This window comes from Armigeres subalbatus, chromosome 1 (genome assembly GCF_024139115.2).
Source record: "Armigeres subalbatus isolate Guangzhou_Male chromosome 1, GZ_Asu_2, whole genome shotgun sequence".
Lineage (NCBI taxonomy): Eukaryota > Metazoa > Arthropoda > Insecta > Diptera > Culicidae > Armigeres > Armigeres subalbatus.
Genome location: NC_085139.1, coordinates 188,303,021 through 188,320,806, shown reverse-complemented (window position 1 = coordinate 188,320,806; position 17,786 = coordinate 188,303,021). Strand labels below are relative to the sequence as shown.

Below are 17,786 nucleotides of genomic sequence, written 5' to 3'. Positions count from 1 at the left end.
TCAATGGCTCTACATTCCAACTGGAACTTGGCCTGCTTTTCAACTTAGTATTCTATTAGCATTTCCTCAGTTATTAATTTAAAGCTTTTCTATGCCCATGAGTATGTATCTTGTGTGGTAAGTACAAGGATACACTATGCCCAGGGTGTCGAGAAAGTTTCCAACCCGAAAACATCCTAGACCGGACCGAGAATCGAACTCGCCATCTCCGGATTGGCAATTCTACGCCTTTGCTCGCAAGGCTACTGGAGACCCCTGGAGACGTAATTTTTAATAGTTCTGGCTTAGCGTGAAGGTAATTACATTTTCGATCTTGAAGGCCTTTATTGAACATAAATGAGAATATTTTAATAGATCAATTGTTTCCATTTAAAATTAAAAAGATACAAACTTATTTTTTTTATCGGGATCTCAACAAAATGTTTAACTTTTACCGAGCTTCGCACAGCCGAGCCTCAGCAAACATGTTTTTTTTCCGAGATTTCTGTAAAAATTGCTGAAAATCAGCAAATAATTTGCCGAAAATCAGCTAATAAACGTCATTTTTGCCGGGATATCAGTTTTTATTTTGCTGAGCAGACGGCTGTGCGGATTTTAGCCGAGGTACAGAATTAGTAACTGAGTGTGTACGTAGATCTTTCAGATAAGCATTGATGACCATATTAACTGATTGTTGCCATCAAAGCTGTGCAAATTGTGTAGACGATCCATTTTACATAGACGAACTAATCAAATATCTGCACAATAATATGTTGAGTTATTAAACCATCGAATGCGTATTTCGCTTGAACTTAACTTGCTTGAACATTTCCAACAAATCGCTGAAGAGGTTTTTAGACGGAAACTAACCTAAGTACTTATTGACTCAGAATGGGATACCCAGTAAAAGTAAATAAAAAATCAGAAGTGTTATGTACAAGACACAACCGCCCAACGTAAACTACATAAGGCAGTTTTGTTCATTGAGGATTGTAGTGCCATCATGCATGAATATTTATAGAAAATTCGTTTGATTACTTTTGTCACTGGTTTCGAACAAAACTAGCATATCTTAAGATATGAAAATTGTTGGATACGACAATTGTTTAAAAAATTTACTATGAAAACTCAAATTTAGTCCTCAGAGGTAATGATGCCTTTCTTGGATCCGAATTGCCTACATTTGGGTTTTGAAGCATTTGATGAATTTTTTCAATAGAAGAAGCCCTAGGGAAGCATTCTCTTTTCCGTTTGCAACATTTATTATTCAGAAACATTCCAATCATAGGCATATCTTGTTTTTCGTGCATCACTAGAAATCATAAAATGTCAATCATGTACCAAAACCCAATTAATTCGGTTGTGGTGCGCGCGAGTAGTAAACGCAATTGCGGACAGGAAAAGATAGTGTATGTGTTATTACATTCTAACTCCTACTGTCTGGCAGTGTTGGTAAAATCTCAAAATCTCAAATCTCATCGTCGATTCAAACCATGCGTGAGTCAAATCCCATCAGAATTATGACCGAGAGATTTGCTCATGATTTGAATCGCAATTTGCATCACTGCATGATATTTACGTGTTCTTCATTGTTGAATGCATTGAATTGACTATTTTTCGTCTAAAACAATGGCTAATAATTGCATAAATAAAACTTTTTAGAACGAAATCATTTTTCGGTGAGTGAGCGAAGCGATGCGATTCTGGCCGACAAACTCAAGCGCGATGCTTCCCCTACAGAATCGCAGGCGAGTTAGCTCGTGCATGAAACCTCGATGATTCAGATTTGAGTATGATTCTACCAACACTGAGTGTCATTATGGATAAAATATTCGTGCAAACATTTTATTAATATCATTGCAAGACTTTTGAATCAGGGAGCAAGAAGGTGATAGCTCTATTGTATCTCATATAGCCTGTTTCAAGAACGTATTCGTTCCGAAGCTTTTGTCGTGTACAATAAGTACCGCATTATTGCACCCACTTATTATAAAAATATCTTAAGTGCATTCACACTTCCTGAATCAAAGTTAAATCCTTCTGATTCAGGCGCGCATTTAATTGGACAACATATTATTAGGCCGATATAAATATTTTTTTAAATATGTCTCACCCACATTGTTATTTTGCTCAAAAATAACAACTTGAGGGGCAACAAAAAAAAATTCCGGTAAATTTTGAGAACTTTCAAAACATTCTTTAACAAATCCGAGGAGTTTTTTTATTTAATTTTTTTCCATTTTATTTATTTATTTATTTATTCAGACTAAGGCCGAAGTGGCTTGTGTGGTATATAAGAGTCTTCTCCATTCGGCTCGGTCCATGGCTACACGTCGCCAACCACGCAGTCTACGCAGTTTACGCAATTTCCATTTTAATATTTATTTTTTACTAGCAGACCCGTCGAACTTTGCTTCGCCTAAAATTGATTTATTCTCTGATTAATTCTCGAGTTATGCAGAAATTTTTGGTTCATTTGTATGGGAGCCCCCCTTTCCAGAAAGGGGAGGCGTTGCAAACCACCACAGAAACATGTCTTCTCTTCCAAAACCTCCACACGCCAGATTTGTTTCCATTTGCTTGATCTCGAGTTATGATGAAATTGGTGTTTCATTTGTATATGAGCCAGGTTTCAAAGAGGAGAGGGGTCTCGAACCATCTTAAGAACCTTCCCCGGCCCCAAAAACCTCTGCATTCAAATTTTCATGCCGTTCGATTCAGTAGAAGAAGAAGATTACCTCCTCCCCCTTGACTTTGCGGAGACCATAATTTTTAATAAATATGTGTAACGGCCTTATTATTTTTCAGTTTGCAAAAAAAAACATTTTCCAAAGTCGTTTTTTAATATAAATTGATTGCATTACTAGCAAGGGCATTGGCACTGATAACAATTGATCGTCTCATCCCTGCACAAACATGCCCTTATCTGGATTACTTTTTATTAAGCATATGCGGTATTTCGAAAAATTTCGTTTCAGGTGATTCGAAACGAAATTCCGCGGAATTTCGCGGAATTTGAGCATGGCGAAATCTGATTTCTTGATTTCGTTTCGTTTCGTAAAATTACAAAAATTTCGCTAGCAAAAACTAGCTTCTAACGAAATTTAACGGAATTCCGCGGAATTTCGAAACAAATTTAAACTTAAACCATACTTTATATTATCAAAAATTTTGGCTGCGCCGCTGAACATAATCGTAAAGTTGTTTTCAAAACTTTAGGTTATACAATTTTTTTCTATTGACGCTTACTATATAACCTCATTCTTAGTCGACAAATTCGTATGTAGTTTTCTTCTATATGAATGCGGAAACGATCATGTGGATGCTGGTCATGGGACGGCATCTAGTACGGGAGAACGCGAAGTGAAATTTGTGTGCAATCGATCGTGTTGATGTTGATCACGCCAACTAGTGTGGGAGAACGTAAAGTGATAAAATTAATGTCTGCATCGAAGAGCACAACATTATTTAGTGCAGGATCGATCGTGTTGTAGAAGATTATTAAACGAAACACATTGATCATGCGTTGGATTGATTTGAAACACAGTTTTCGTCTTCTAGTTTTCAAAATAACTTCGTAATACATATTTTGTTGCTCATTAAGAGATTTCACAAGAATTACCTTCTGAACTAACCAACGATTCCTTTCCCGTAGCGCTCACGGAGATGCAAAGCATTCCTTGGTCTCTTAAAACAATGAGTGTTAAACTAATTTTCCTCTCCTAATCCTAAATTGACTATAAGCACGTGACCAGCTTCATTATTGGTCATGAATTGGAAACACCGAAGCAAGTTATAACTTTTTTGTATTCCAAGAATATTATTTAATTGATGAGCTGTGCATATTTGCTGTTTCTCGGCCAATCATGATTAGAAACTACGATGTGTACAGTTAATCAAGCTAATAAGCTCTTCTTTGACTATTTGCACAATATGTAAGCAGAGCCGTAGCCTGGACTGCTAGCGCCCTTGGCGAAACCATGATTTGGCGCCCCCCTTTGATTATAAAAATTTCACAACAATTTGACAATTTGAAATGCATCAACAGTAAAATTAGAAGGTTTAGTGGTTTAAAGATGCTTTAAACATCATTCAATACTATGAAGAGAACAAGAACTTTTGTCCTTGAAGTTCATTTGAATTGCAGAATGTCCATCTAAGATTTGTTTCCATTTGGTGATACTTTTTTTGATTATTTTACTATTTATTTAAGCGACTTTCTAGAGCCGTGCTGGAAGTTCATTAATAATGTTAAGGAGCCTACACACTGCTGGGTCTAGTTGGGTCAATAAAATCCAGCTCTGAAGTGTGTCGGTCGATTATCGGAATCGTTATCGGACCTATTCGCGTCAAGGAAAATCCGATTTTGGAGTGGGTCTGACGGTGTTTTGAAACCACTTCTGGACCTAACAGAGTTGATAAAATTTCACTCTGGGGTGAGATGGTTGAAGGTCAGAGTTTCTACCGGATCTAGTCGAATCAGGAAAAACCATATTTTGGAGTTGGTTTGTTGGTGGTCTGGAGTTGCCATTGAACCTATTTGGATCAAGTAAAATGTAGCTTTGGACCACTGAACCCAGTTAGGACAAATTAAATAAAAAATAACTGTATGGTGTGTAGATTGGTTGGTGGTCGAATTCGCCAACGGATCTGTTTGGATCAAGGAAAATTTAACTCAGGACTGTGTCTGTCGATAGTTTGAAGTCACTTCCTGTACATATTTGTGTTGATAAAATTGAACTATGCAGTAGGTTGTTCAATGGTCGAAATTGCCGTCCACCTCAGGACCAATATACATTTGATTATAATAGGAAGAAAAAGTTTCGGATAATCCCTTTGAATTGCGAAAGCTCCATAAAAATGTCCACTTCGTTGTAGCCTTCATTGTAAGTCTGGCATAAACGAGAAAGAGGTGCAGCTTTCACCAGGTTTGTCCTTGATCTAGGGATGTAGAATAGATCCAACTGACGTAGACCATGCGTGGGAAACCAAAACTGGAGTTCACTAGTAATGCTGCAGTAAATAGATCCATGTACAAGTCGATGAAGCGTAGACACAACAAGGACGCGCCGAGTTAATGATGTGATCTGCATGCGACTTATTCTTCTCTGATATGGTTCATAAGGGTAATAGAATTTTCTATACAAAAACATTTAAATGTATGCTGCACTGCTTCAATAAGTTCTACATGTCGCGAATAGTCACTGCTATCAAACATTATGGCTCCGGAAATCCCTCGGAGGCCCTAATATGTAATAGCTAAAATTTTAAATAATCCGATTCACACAATGTTGATAATCAAAATCCATGATTGTCAAATAACTTGTTAAATATTATATTTTTGTTTTTTCTCTTTTTTCTACTGACCTCTTGTAACCGGTTTTGGAGGTCCTTGAGAAATCGGATTAGCAGTCAAAACTAAAACAAATCCATATAACATGTTGATGTGGAAAAAAGGCAATATTTTTGGCTTGCTCTAGATTATTCCACATATCTCTTACTTGTCATAAGACATATCTCTACCATTGTACCAACCCTAAACTAAATAAATTTGTCTTTTGCTTATAGCGTAATCCATGATTTCGGCGCCCCCTAAAGACTGGCGCCCTTGGCGGAGGCCAACCTGGCCAACCGCACGCTACGGCGCTGTATGTAAGGAACATTGCAGATTTCTGGGCATTTCTAGATCTTCGCACGGAATTTGCAAAAATAAAATTCAGAACGGGTTGAAAGATCATTAAAATTGCTGGAAGTTCTTTACTTAAGATTGCTTTCAGCTTATACTGACCATAACAGCTGTTCTCATATGTCAAAAACACACAGACAATATCTCAGTTTGTCGAGCTGATTGTATATAAGACTATGGGTCTGTTAAATTCAATCGGAAATACATATCTTCGTACATTTTAGAAAGGTGCACAGGATTCTTCTAGTGAGCAAATGTATGCTATATATGTAGACGAAGAATAAGAAGGAATACATTTTGACTGATACGCTCTTTCAGATGTTGGTAGTATTATCAATTCTCAATCTGCGTATACGCCTGGCAGATGTGGATACATAATTGAGTATCCCACTAAATAAAAAAATAAATCTAAGCATTCATTTTCTAATTTTGACTAAGCATAATTACATAATTCTTAAGTGAACTAAGGTTTTAAACGAAATTTGAATCCGTATATGAAAAATCCCACAATTTCTTTATTTTTATATACTTACTGGTAAAAAAAGATATAAAATTGATCAGATTCGGGAACACACGCTCCACGATGAATTTCTTTGAAAGCGGCACAAATGCTGGGGTATTGTCTTATCGCCAATGGTATATGCGGCGAGAATGCGGCTGTTATTGTGACTCTTTTGGTCGCAAAACCGTTACTGGACTTCGAAAAAGTAAAATCATAATTGCGTACATAATGTAAAAACAATTTAATAAAAATTCCGCGGAAAAGAAATTAAAATTTCGTTTCGTTTCGAAAAATTTCGAATTAAATGAAACTTGATTTCGTATCGTTTCGAAATATCGAAAGAAATCTTAATTTCGTTTCGTTTCGATCCGAATCAAGATAGACATTCTAAATTTCGTTTCGTTTCGTTTCGTTAGGAAAAGTGTGTTATCGCATACCCTTACTTTTTATACACCATGCACTACATAACGCATTTTTGTTACATTTGTTTCGACCGCGGTCACTGGTCCGGCTCCATTGTTCTACTTTTTGTGCGAAACACCGCACAAAAAGGAGAGTCCAAAAACCAATCGCACTGAACGGCGACGACCGTAACGAGACTCTTGCGGACAAGAAAAGAGGGTGCTGCCAAAATGATCCGATACCCTATTTTAACATTCATAACCCAAAGTTTCAATATAATTGACAAATTGATATATAAATCTCAAAAATCCATCGGAAGATAAAGGCGCTATTAAAGTTCAAAATCTTACATGATTTCGTGACGGTCTCGAATTTGGAAATTTTCATTTGTCACCCTGTATTCGAGTCTTCCCCTTAGACGTAGTATACGTCAAAAATGTGTATATCATATAATCTTGACTACAAAATTGATATCTTGGTTCAGCGGTGCAGCTGAATTTTTTTATTAGATTAGTTACATGGTTACACAGAAAAAAATAATGAAAAGTAATCATCGCGTAAATAATAAAGACGTGGAAAATTACACTATTTTGGGCGTACTTGGATCTTTTCTGACAATTTTGCCCTAAATGTATGCAATTTACATAGCATTATGACACTTCTTTGGATAAAAAGTGACATAATGCAATACAAATTGCATACGTTCAGGTGAAAATATCCTTAAAATTTACGCTCTTTTTGGCATTCCCTTTATGTGCATTACTTTCGTGCAAATTTCAACAACTTTTTCTATCTGTGTATTATTTGCTTTGAAATTCCGTGGAATTCCATTTAATTTAGTTGAAAGCTAGTTTTTGCAGGCAAAATTTCTGGAATTTAACGAAACGAAATCGAAAAACCAGATGTTGTAAAATTCCGTGAAATTCCGCGGAAATTCGTTTCGAATCACCTGAACCGATTTTTTTTACGTAAGACTACGTCTGTCTTTTCTATATTGGGGTACACTTTACGATTGCGAAAATCGGGGACCGTCACGAAAATATGATAGACTTTAAACTTTAATATCTCAGCCGTTTTTCGATGGATTTTCAATTTTTTTAGACCATTCGATCAAGGATGAGTCAGTCAATACTGATTTTTGACTATTTATTATCGATAATTGATAAAAAGTTTAGAAATACACAGATAGAAAAAGTTGTTGAAATTTACACGAAAGTAATGCACATAAAAGGAATGCCAAAAAGTGCGTAAATTTAAAGGATATTTTCACCTGAAAGTATGCAATTTGTATTGCATTATGTCACTTTTTATACAAAGAAGTGTCATAATGCTATGTAAATTGCATACATTTAGGGCAAAATAGTTCGGAAAAATCCAAGTACGCCCAGAATAGTGTAATTTTCCACGTCTTTATTATTTACGCGATGGTTACTTTTCATTATTTTTTTTCTGTGTATGTAAACCAACCAATCATGTACATGCATCTAAGGGTATGCGATAACACATTTTCTCCTGACGAAACGAAACGAAACGAAATTTGAAATGCTATTGTTGGTTCGAAACGAAACGAAACGAAATTCAGATTTACTTCCGATACTTCGAAACGAAACGAAATTGAAGTCCATTTGATTCGAAATTTTTCGAAACGAAACGAAATTTTTTTTTCCCGCGGAATTTTTATTGAATAGTTTTTTTTTTTTGCTTTATATACATAATGCAAAAACTAATAAAAGAATACGAATAAAAGAAAATTATTTTGTTTAATATTGTTAAAGAAATTGTTACTGAATATTGTTACCCAAATTCCATAGGTAGAATCTAGCTTAATTTTACAAAAGGACATAAGTAACATAAGACATAAGTACCTGTCTACCATTTTCAAAAGTATGCCTCTTTACCATAAGCAACGTAAGAAATTCATCGCTTAATATTTCCAACAGGCCTCAGTAAAAATAAATTAAAGCTGATTTTTTAACAGCAATCAACAGATTTCATATTTATTGGATCTGTTCATCATTTTGAAAAGTATTACAGATTCAAAGTGCCACCCTTCCATTTCAATCGACCTCTTGAATAAAGTCTCCAGGCAAATTTCCAACCAAATTCATGAAGATTTATTGAATCTGTGAGACTTTCCAAACAGCTGTTAGTTGCAGCAGTACACACTTAATTTTTTTTACCGGGATGTCACCAAAATGGTCAGCTTTTACCGAGATTCGCACAGCCGTGCCCCAGCAAACTTGTTTTTTGCCGAGATTTCTGTCAAAATTGCTGGAAATCAGCAAATAATTTGCCGAAAATCAGTTAACAAACATCTATTTTGCCTGAATATCAGTTATTTATTTTGCTGGCGCACGGCTATGCGGATTTTTACCGAACTGCAGAAATAAAAACTAAGTGTTTAAACTCGACTTTTTCTAAATTTTTACTGAGGTCTGATGGAAATATTAGGCGAGCATTTTTTATTTGGTTATGGTGAGGGCATTGTCATCCATCATTTTTTCTCGGCCTTGGAAGATAAACGAAAATCGTGACTACTAGACGAAAACCTTTTTCGTTTAATCACTTCACCTCTCACTCACTTTTTGTGAGAACGATTAGAAAAATTCTATGGTGCGCTGATGGGAGTCGGACCTTAACAATAATAGCTGTGAGATGCTCTTACTCTAGCAACACCATTACGCTATCTGCATGTAGGCATTAGGTTACAAACGCCCCGGATTATGCGGGACAGTTCCGGGTTCAGCCTACTTGCCTCACATTGCCTGGCGCCCCGGAAAACGTTCTCTATTCCATGATGAATCTGTAAAGCCTGGAAATTCAAACCATTGGAAATAGAATGTAAAAAAAAATAACAGATCTGAATAATTATGAGAATATAGGGAACTTGAACCTAGGGTCTACTCAAGTTATAGGATGAAGGTAATTTTGAGTATCCAAACAATTTTCGCAATATTAAAAATACACAGCTCTGCATAATAAAGAACAGACTTCCGTACAAAATACGGTTATTTGCTGATTTCCAATAAACTATTTGCTGTGTTTTAGCAATAAAAAATAGGCATACGTGTTTGCTGAAAGCTAGGACATGATGTGACAATTCAATCGTGTCTGCCTTGTTACTATTTAGTTGGTAGCTCTGATGAGGTGGTCGCAAGTGTAATCAAATTAATTTGATACAGAACCTTCCATACAATATGTTTCAAAAATCGATGTTTATCTTCCTCGATAGATACTATCTAAACTCGATAGAAATATCCATTATTTATAAACTTCTTCACTTGCAAATATGGTAAATATTTGGGAAATAAATGATTCATATAATAGTATTTTCGTTAACATGTCCTTGGTAATCGTGCTATTGGGGGAATCTAAAACACACTCTCACAATCAGTGTAGTAGTATTTTACATGCAACCAATCAGAATTCACGCTCTATTAGAAGATTTGATTTGCTCTATTTGTTTGCATGCTGCCTTTATTCAACACAAGCAAAATAAGGGTATGCGATAACACATTTTCTCCTGACGAAACGAAACGAAACGAAATTTGAAATGCTATTGTTGGTTCGGAACGAAACGAAACGAAATTTAGATTTACTTCCGATACTTCGAAACTAAACGAAATTGAGTCGCAAGTGTAATCAAATTAATTTGACACAGAACCTTCCATACAATATGTTTCAAAAATCGATGTTTATCTTCCTCGATAGATACTATCTAAACTCGATAGAAATATCCATTATTTATGTAAGAGAAACGAAAGTTGCAAGCACAAAAGATTTCACTTGAAAAAATATAACTGCTAGATGGAATAATATAAATAAATATGAATGGAATAAAAATGAATATAATGCTCAAAATCAACAGTTATAAATCTTTTCAGACCTTGAGAACAATGTATAAGCCTTTAGCTATTAAATGTAAACTAATTTTATGTCTTCCAACTAGAACGCTGACATTTACCTTTATTGCTAAATATTAGGGAGAGTGCTAGTAATGGAGCCCGTGCGTATAATGGACCCCCTGAACAAAAACCAAAAGTTAACGTTGGAATCGACGATTTCCTGCAAATTTCCATTGGATAAAGTTGCTTCACATATCATGGTAGTTGTTTCTGGCGTGCCAATGAAATAAGTCTCAAAATGGTGTTTGTAAAAGTTTTTTCCATCAAATTTTCATCTCTTCTATCTATATACATTAGAGTGGGGCGCAGTTGTATGAAAAAACGCAAGCTTCGTCCGATCAAGTGAGATCAAGGTTTTTCTGAATCGTTTTGGGACCCCAATCAACTGTGCAAAATATGGGCTCGATAGGTTGCGACCTCGCATGCCGCATCGCTTTTTAAATTTACATGGAGATTAGTATGGGAAAACGTACTTTTTAACATTTTGGCTCTTAGCGGCTTCAATTTATCATCAATCACGTGACTCAATACGTTAGCATATAGCCTGGAAGATGCCGAAATACTTTGCCGAAGAAGGTACGCAGCTGGAAGGTCTACAAAAAATGTTATTACGTTTCGAAAATTGATTGTTTAAACCATATGCACGAAATCAATGTTTCTGCCAGCACTACCGGACAACCTGTAATTGTCAGAGGGCAAAACCCATTTTCCTTCTAGTCGGAACTTTTACTTTGTGAAATCATTCCGAATATCTCCCTTTAGCTCCAAAGTCCTATAAAATCAATAATTTTGAAATAACACTCAGTTAAATTATTGCTCCACGTAGTACGGCAGTGCTGGCAGAATAAATGATTTTTTGCATATGGTTTGAACACTCAATCTTCGAAGCGTTATAACTTTTTTCGTGGACGTTCCAGCAACGTGCCTTCTTCAGCAAAGTTTTTCGGCATCCTTTGTGTTATACTTTAACCTAATGTGCCACTTGGTTTACGATGAACTGAAACCTCTAGTAGTAGAAATGCAAAAATATATGTTCTCCCATACTAATTTCCATACAAACTTCAAACGCGATGCGGAAAGCGAGGAAGCAACCAATCGGTCCCAAATTCTGCACAATTTTTCAGGACCCAGAATGGCTTCGAAAAACCATTGATTTGAAAAAATGAACATGACGCCCCACTCTAATATACATAAAAATGAATTTCTGTCTGTCTGAACCTTATAGATTTCGAAACTACTGAACGGATCGGCGTTAAAATTTGTATGCAGAGGTTTTTTTTTGGGCCGGGGAAAGTTCCTAAGATGGTTCGAGATCCCTCCCTCCTTTGGAAAGGGGGGCTCCCATACAAACGAAACATCAATTTCTCCATAACTTAAGAATTATTCAGAAAATGAATCAATCTTAGGCGAAACGAAGTTCGTCGGGTCTGCTAGTGTTGAATAAGCATAATGATTATAAAAAATCGATGAAAGACCCGGTAAATTTTCGTATTTTTGTCGTTTCAACCCATCGGTGCAAATAGAAATGCTTGGTGCGGGGAAAGTTGAAACAACGGTTAAAAACGTCACCCTCGCAATTTAAAATGATTTTTTTTTCAGAATTCACATTGGTCCGTAAATACATTCGAATATTATAAATACATAAAAAGGTCCAAGCTTCTGAAAATAAATTTAATAAATTTCCTACCATCCCGTCATGAATGCAACCCACCTGCAATTTCCACTGAAGAATAGAATTAAAAGGGGTTATGTTCAAACTGCATGGTCTTGTTTTGAGATTCTTAATCTACTTTTCCTCGTAGTGAGCACTGGCTTTCAAAAAAATAAAACAGAGCATGTAACCATTTTGTTAACTCCACGTTTCACTTCCCTACTTCCCTATTTCTTCAATCGAGGGGTTTGTGAGAGATATGCTGGTTAATTAATGTGAATTTACGAAGAAGCCACAAACGAATTGATCATGCGCACAATTCAAACGAACCAAATAATTAACCATCCTGAAAAGTAATCCGAGTAAATATCAAGATGGACAATACAAGAAGGATTTGATTTTCAAAATTCTAGAACAAAGCATACTATTTTATCACTTTTCCTTAACACGAGACAATTTTGAGCTAACCTCTGAAAGATATTCAAAATCATCAGAAGTTTACATCAACATTTACATGGGACTCTTATGAGTGTCCTGGCAGTACAGTCACCATACCAACCTCGTGCATCTTTGTATATAGCACAGTGTTTCAACTTGCCCCGATACGTGGGGAAGTTGAAACGATGCCTATAACAATATAATTTTAGTATACTAACTATTTATAAGAAAGTTTGGTAAGGTTGCTAATTTTGTATGTATATTCTTTGCCCCGAACTAGCAAATGCCGCAAACGAACTCAATATTTATCAAAGAATGGTTTTTTTAATAGCACTACAAAGTTCAACTTTGAAAAAACCGTTTCAACTTGCCCCGATGTACCTTATAAAATTTTAAATAGAGTTTGAATGGCTTTATTCAGCGGCGCAGCCAAAAATTTTTACGATATGAAAATTTGAAATAATAGAAATTTATTTCGAAATTCCGCGAAATTCCGTTTAATTTCGTTAAAAGCATGATTTTTCCGTCGAATTTTTTTAAATTAATCGATACGAAACGAAATCAGAAAATCAGATTTCGCCATACTAAAATTCCGCGAAATTCCGCGGAATTTCGTTTCGAATGCCCTAAAACGAAATTTTTCGAAATACCGCATATGCTTACATGCATCACTAGCACCGACATCAATAATAAATCACTTGCGGGTTTGGATCTAATCCTAAGTTTGAACAAAATTTCAAGTAGAGCGGACGCATCAAAGCGATTGTAGCGGAGCGGACACAGCATCACAAAGGAGCTGGTAACATTTTCAACGGAAATCCATCGCATTGGTGGTGGTCCTCGGTGTGTTGCTGCAGATCACTCAACAAGTAGTAGTAAAATTCTTCTGTATTTAAACATTTTTGTTCATTTTTTTAATTTATTACCAGACTAAGGACAGAGTGGCCTGTGCCGCACATAAGAGTCTTCTCCATCCGGTCCATGGCTACACGTCGCCAACCACGCAGTATACGGAGGGTCTGCAAGTCATCTTCCACCTGTTCGATCCACCTTGCCCGCTGCGCACCTCGGTTTCTTGTGTCCGTCGGATCGTTGTCGAGAACAATTTTCACCTGGTTACTGTCGGACATTCTGGCTACGTGCCTGGCCCACCGCAGTCGTCTGATTTTCGCGGTGTGAGCGATGGATGGTTCTCCCAACAGCTGATGCAACTCGTGGTTCATTCGCCTCCTCCACGTACCGTCCGCCATCTGCACCCCACCATAGATGGTACGCAGCATTTTCCTTCCGGTCTAATGAGCGTTTTGTAGATTGTCAGTTTGGTACGGCGGCGAATTCTATTCGATCGGAGCGTCTTGCGGAGTCCAAAGTATGTACGATTTCCAGCCACTATGTGTCTCCGAATTTCTCTGCTGGTATCATTTTCGGCAGTCACCAGTGAGCCCAAGTACACAAATTCTTCTACCACCTCGATTTCGTCACCACCGATGCAAACTCGCGGTGGGTGGCTTACATTGTGGCTTACAACCTCTTCCTATCATGTACTTCGTCTTCGACGTGTTGATGACTAGTCCTATCCGCTTGGCTTCCCTTTTTAGTCTGATGTAGGCTTCCTTCATCTTCTCAAAGTTACGTGCCATAATATCTATGTCGTCGGCGAAGCCAAATAGCTGGACGGACTTATTGAAAATTGTACCTTCCGTGTTTATCCCTGCTCTTCGTATTATCCCTTCCAAAGCGATGTTGAATAGTAGACACGAAAGACCATCACCTTGCCGTAACCCTCTGCGCGTTTCGAAGGGACTCGAGAATGCCCCTGAAACTCGAACTACGCACATCACCCGATCCATCGTCGCCTTGATCAACCGTATCAGTTTATCCGGAAATCCGTGTTCGCGCATTAGCTGCCATAGCTGGACCCGATCGATTGTATCATATGCGGCTTTGAAGTCGATGAATAGATGATGTGTGGGCACGTTGTATTCGCGGCATTTCTGCAGTACTTGGCGAATGGCGAACACCTGGTCCGTGGTGGAGCGTTCGTCTATAAAACCCGCCTGGTACTGCCCCACGAACTCTCTTGCAATTGGTGCTAGTCGACGCCCGGATAAAAAATATGATTAGAATATTATAAATTTTACTGTTACATCACCATGTAAAACATAGAAATTACCATTGAATGTAATGGAACTTTAACAACTAAATCACATCAGAGACAATTGTTTTCCACGATTAAATTAATGGTAAATGGGACTTTTACAATAAAAAAGGGGGGTTGTTATGTATCTTTACAATAAAAAAATCGAAAAAATTTCATACAAAATTCAGAGCAAAACAATTGATTTAACGGTTCTTCAATGGGATGATTTCGAAGGCCAAAACAATAGAAAACAATGTGTTTCAAATGTTTTTCTCAAATTTTTTTATTGTTTTACAGTAGAAATACAATGGGATTTTAAATAAATTTCACTTCAATCTCGACTTCAATTTTACAATAAAAATACAATTCAATTTATTTTTGATTTAATTTCAATTCAGTTTTAATTTAATGCCAATTTGACTTTAGTTCAATTTGTGTTCGAATTAAAATTAAAATTATATTGGTATTGGTATTGTTAAGTGCGTTAACTGCTATTCAGACCGGGATTCATAAACGTAGATTTCAGTCGCCAATGATGCAACCGGCTATACTCACTGAAGCCGCTGTAACTAATGCTGCTTGCATTTTTTTTCCTGTGGAAGACGTAAATTATAAGATCATGTCAGGTTTCTTACAAAAAGTATAAGCCGAGAAGAAAAACAAAAGTTACCTGTTTAATTTTTTATTGTATCCCGTTGGTGATATAGCTCGATGATAGTCGCCGAACGATATTGAATCATCAGGGATGGTGGCATGCAGCAGTGTTTTATCATTAATTCAATTTCTGAAAAGGAACAAGGATACATATTAATAAAAAAAATCTGCGAACTGCTTCGGCGGTGTGAATCAAGGGACCCTTCCTGAAGGTCTTTCACGTCAAAAACAATAATGTTACTAGGCACATACATTCCAAAACTTATACTTTTCATTAACTTATTAATGTTATTGCTTTTTAGTATGGGATCATTCATCAGATGGCATAATGAATTAGTGTATTGATATTTTCGAATAGGTTGTTGCTTATAAGGTTTTAAATTATAAGTTTTTTTCTTTACGTGTTGAAAGATTTATCCCACCTCAAAATGATCCGGTATATATAGATACCTTGATAGATACTCACCACGGTACAGCGGGAAATGATCGGCCGTTGCTTGCTCGCAGAATCAGTATTGTCGGCGTAGCATCAACTTAGAATTCGGAAGTCGGGACTTCCGAACCGAACTTTCTTCCGAAATTTTATCTGTCAAACTAATTGATGTGTTGTTTAGCGCATCTTTAGGCAAATCCAGCGCACTACTTCCGAAGTTGGGAGAAAATCTGTATCTGGATCTGTATCTGGAGAAAAATCCAACTTCGATATAAAAAGCGTACTAACTTTGTACCGGATAGACGATTATAAAAGGAACACTTCGTTTACTTCGTCTTCTCACTAATCACAAACAAAATTGTACACGCTCATCTAAATCCAGTCATTCTCCAAGTAAAATTAAAAGTGAAAGATTTTGTTCCTTTGAATTTTTAAATTTAAATTGATCAGAACATGAATATTTCAATACCTGCAATTAAAACATATATTTGAAAATCGGTAGAATTTTCATGTAACTATGAAAGTTATTGTTATTTTATTGTTTTCAATTGTTATTCCATCAACATAATGAATCAATGAAATATTCTCAAATTATATTTTTATTTTCTTTAAAACGGATTATCTGATCACCGAGATGGAATACTTTTATAATTTGTTTAATTTTTGGATGAGCAATATAAAACATAAGCGAACAACTAAAATATTATAGAATGTATCGGTCACATTTAAATGTATTGTACTTTTAAAGTAAGTACAATAAAGGATTTTTACAACCTTGAAAAATCTACAATAAAAATACAATAGATTGTATTATTTACCATACAACCAATTGAATTCCAATGGATCATACCATACAAGGAACTGTAAATTTTTATCCGGGCGGCATAAGATTTGGGAGAGTACCTAGAGTACCTAGAGTAGGCGGCGTTCAGCAATGTGATTGCGCGGTAGTTGCTACAACCCAGCTTATCGCCCTTTTTGTAGATGGGACACACGACACCTTCCATCCACTCCTGCGGCAGAACCTCATCCTCCCAAACTTTGGTAATGACCCAGTGCAGCGCTCTAGCCAGTGCCTCACCACCGTGTTTAAACAGCTCTCCTGGTAATTGGTCAACACCAGGGGCTTTGTTGTTTTTCAGCCGGCCGATCTTCTTCTGGATTTCCTGGAGATTCGGAGCCGGAAGTCGCATGTCCTGCGCGCGTGCTCCTAGGTTCATCACCATACCGCCACCGTTGTCTGCCATATCGCCATTCAGGTGCTCTTCGTAGTGCTGCCGCCACCTTCGGATCACCTCACGCTCGTTTGTAAGAAGGTTCCCGTTTATGTCCCTACACATATCGGGCTGTGGCACGTGGCCCTTACGTGAACGGTTCAACTTCTCATAGAACTTTTGTGCGTTATTAGCGCGGTACAGTTCCTCCGTCTCTTCACGGTCTCGATCTTCCTGCTAGCGCTTTTTCCTCCGGAAAATCAAGTTTTGTCTGTTCCGCGCCCGTTTGTATCGTGCCTCGTTCGCCCTCGTGCGGTGTTGCAGCAATCTCGCCCATGCTGCATTCTTCTCCTCAACTAACTGCTCACATTCGCCGTCATACCAGTCGTTTCTCTGATCCGGAGCCACCGTGCCTAGTGCAGCGGTTGCGGTTCTTCCAATCACGGATCGAATATCTCTCCAGCCATCTTCAAGAGATGCTGCGCCTAGCTGCTTTTCCATTGGGAGTGCCACTTCCAGCTGCTGCGCGTAGTCTTGGGCTAGTCTACCGTCTTGTAGCCGCCCAATGTTTAGCCGCGGCGGATGACTCCGACTCCGACGATTTTGACGTCCCGCAGTGGGCATCCATCGTATGTCTGCTCCAGCTGCGCATATAACGCTTCATTCTCGTCGTCGGATCTCCCTTCGTGTGGGCAGTGCACGTTGATGATGCTATAGTTGAAGAAACGGCCTTTTATCCTCAGCTTGCACATCCTTGCGTTGATGCCACCCAATCACGCGTT

The 17,786-nt window shown here is 37.4% G+C and overlaps 1 long non-coding RNA gene across 1 annotated transcript; it reads right to left on the bottom strand.

Moving 5' to 3' along the window:
• Positions 1 to 15,186: 15,186 nt before the first annotated feature.
• Positions 15,187 to 16,247, bottom strand: LOC134209225 (uncharacterized). Its single transcript, XR_009978740.1, has 3 exons — positions 15,824 to 16,247; positions 15,374 to 15,487; positions 15,187 to 15,296 (listed from the first exon to the last, which is right to left on the bottom strand). It is a non-coding gene; the product is annotated as an uncharacterized LOC134209225 (long non-coding RNA).
• Between the last annotated feature and the right edge of the window lie 1,539 nt (positions 16,248 to 17,786).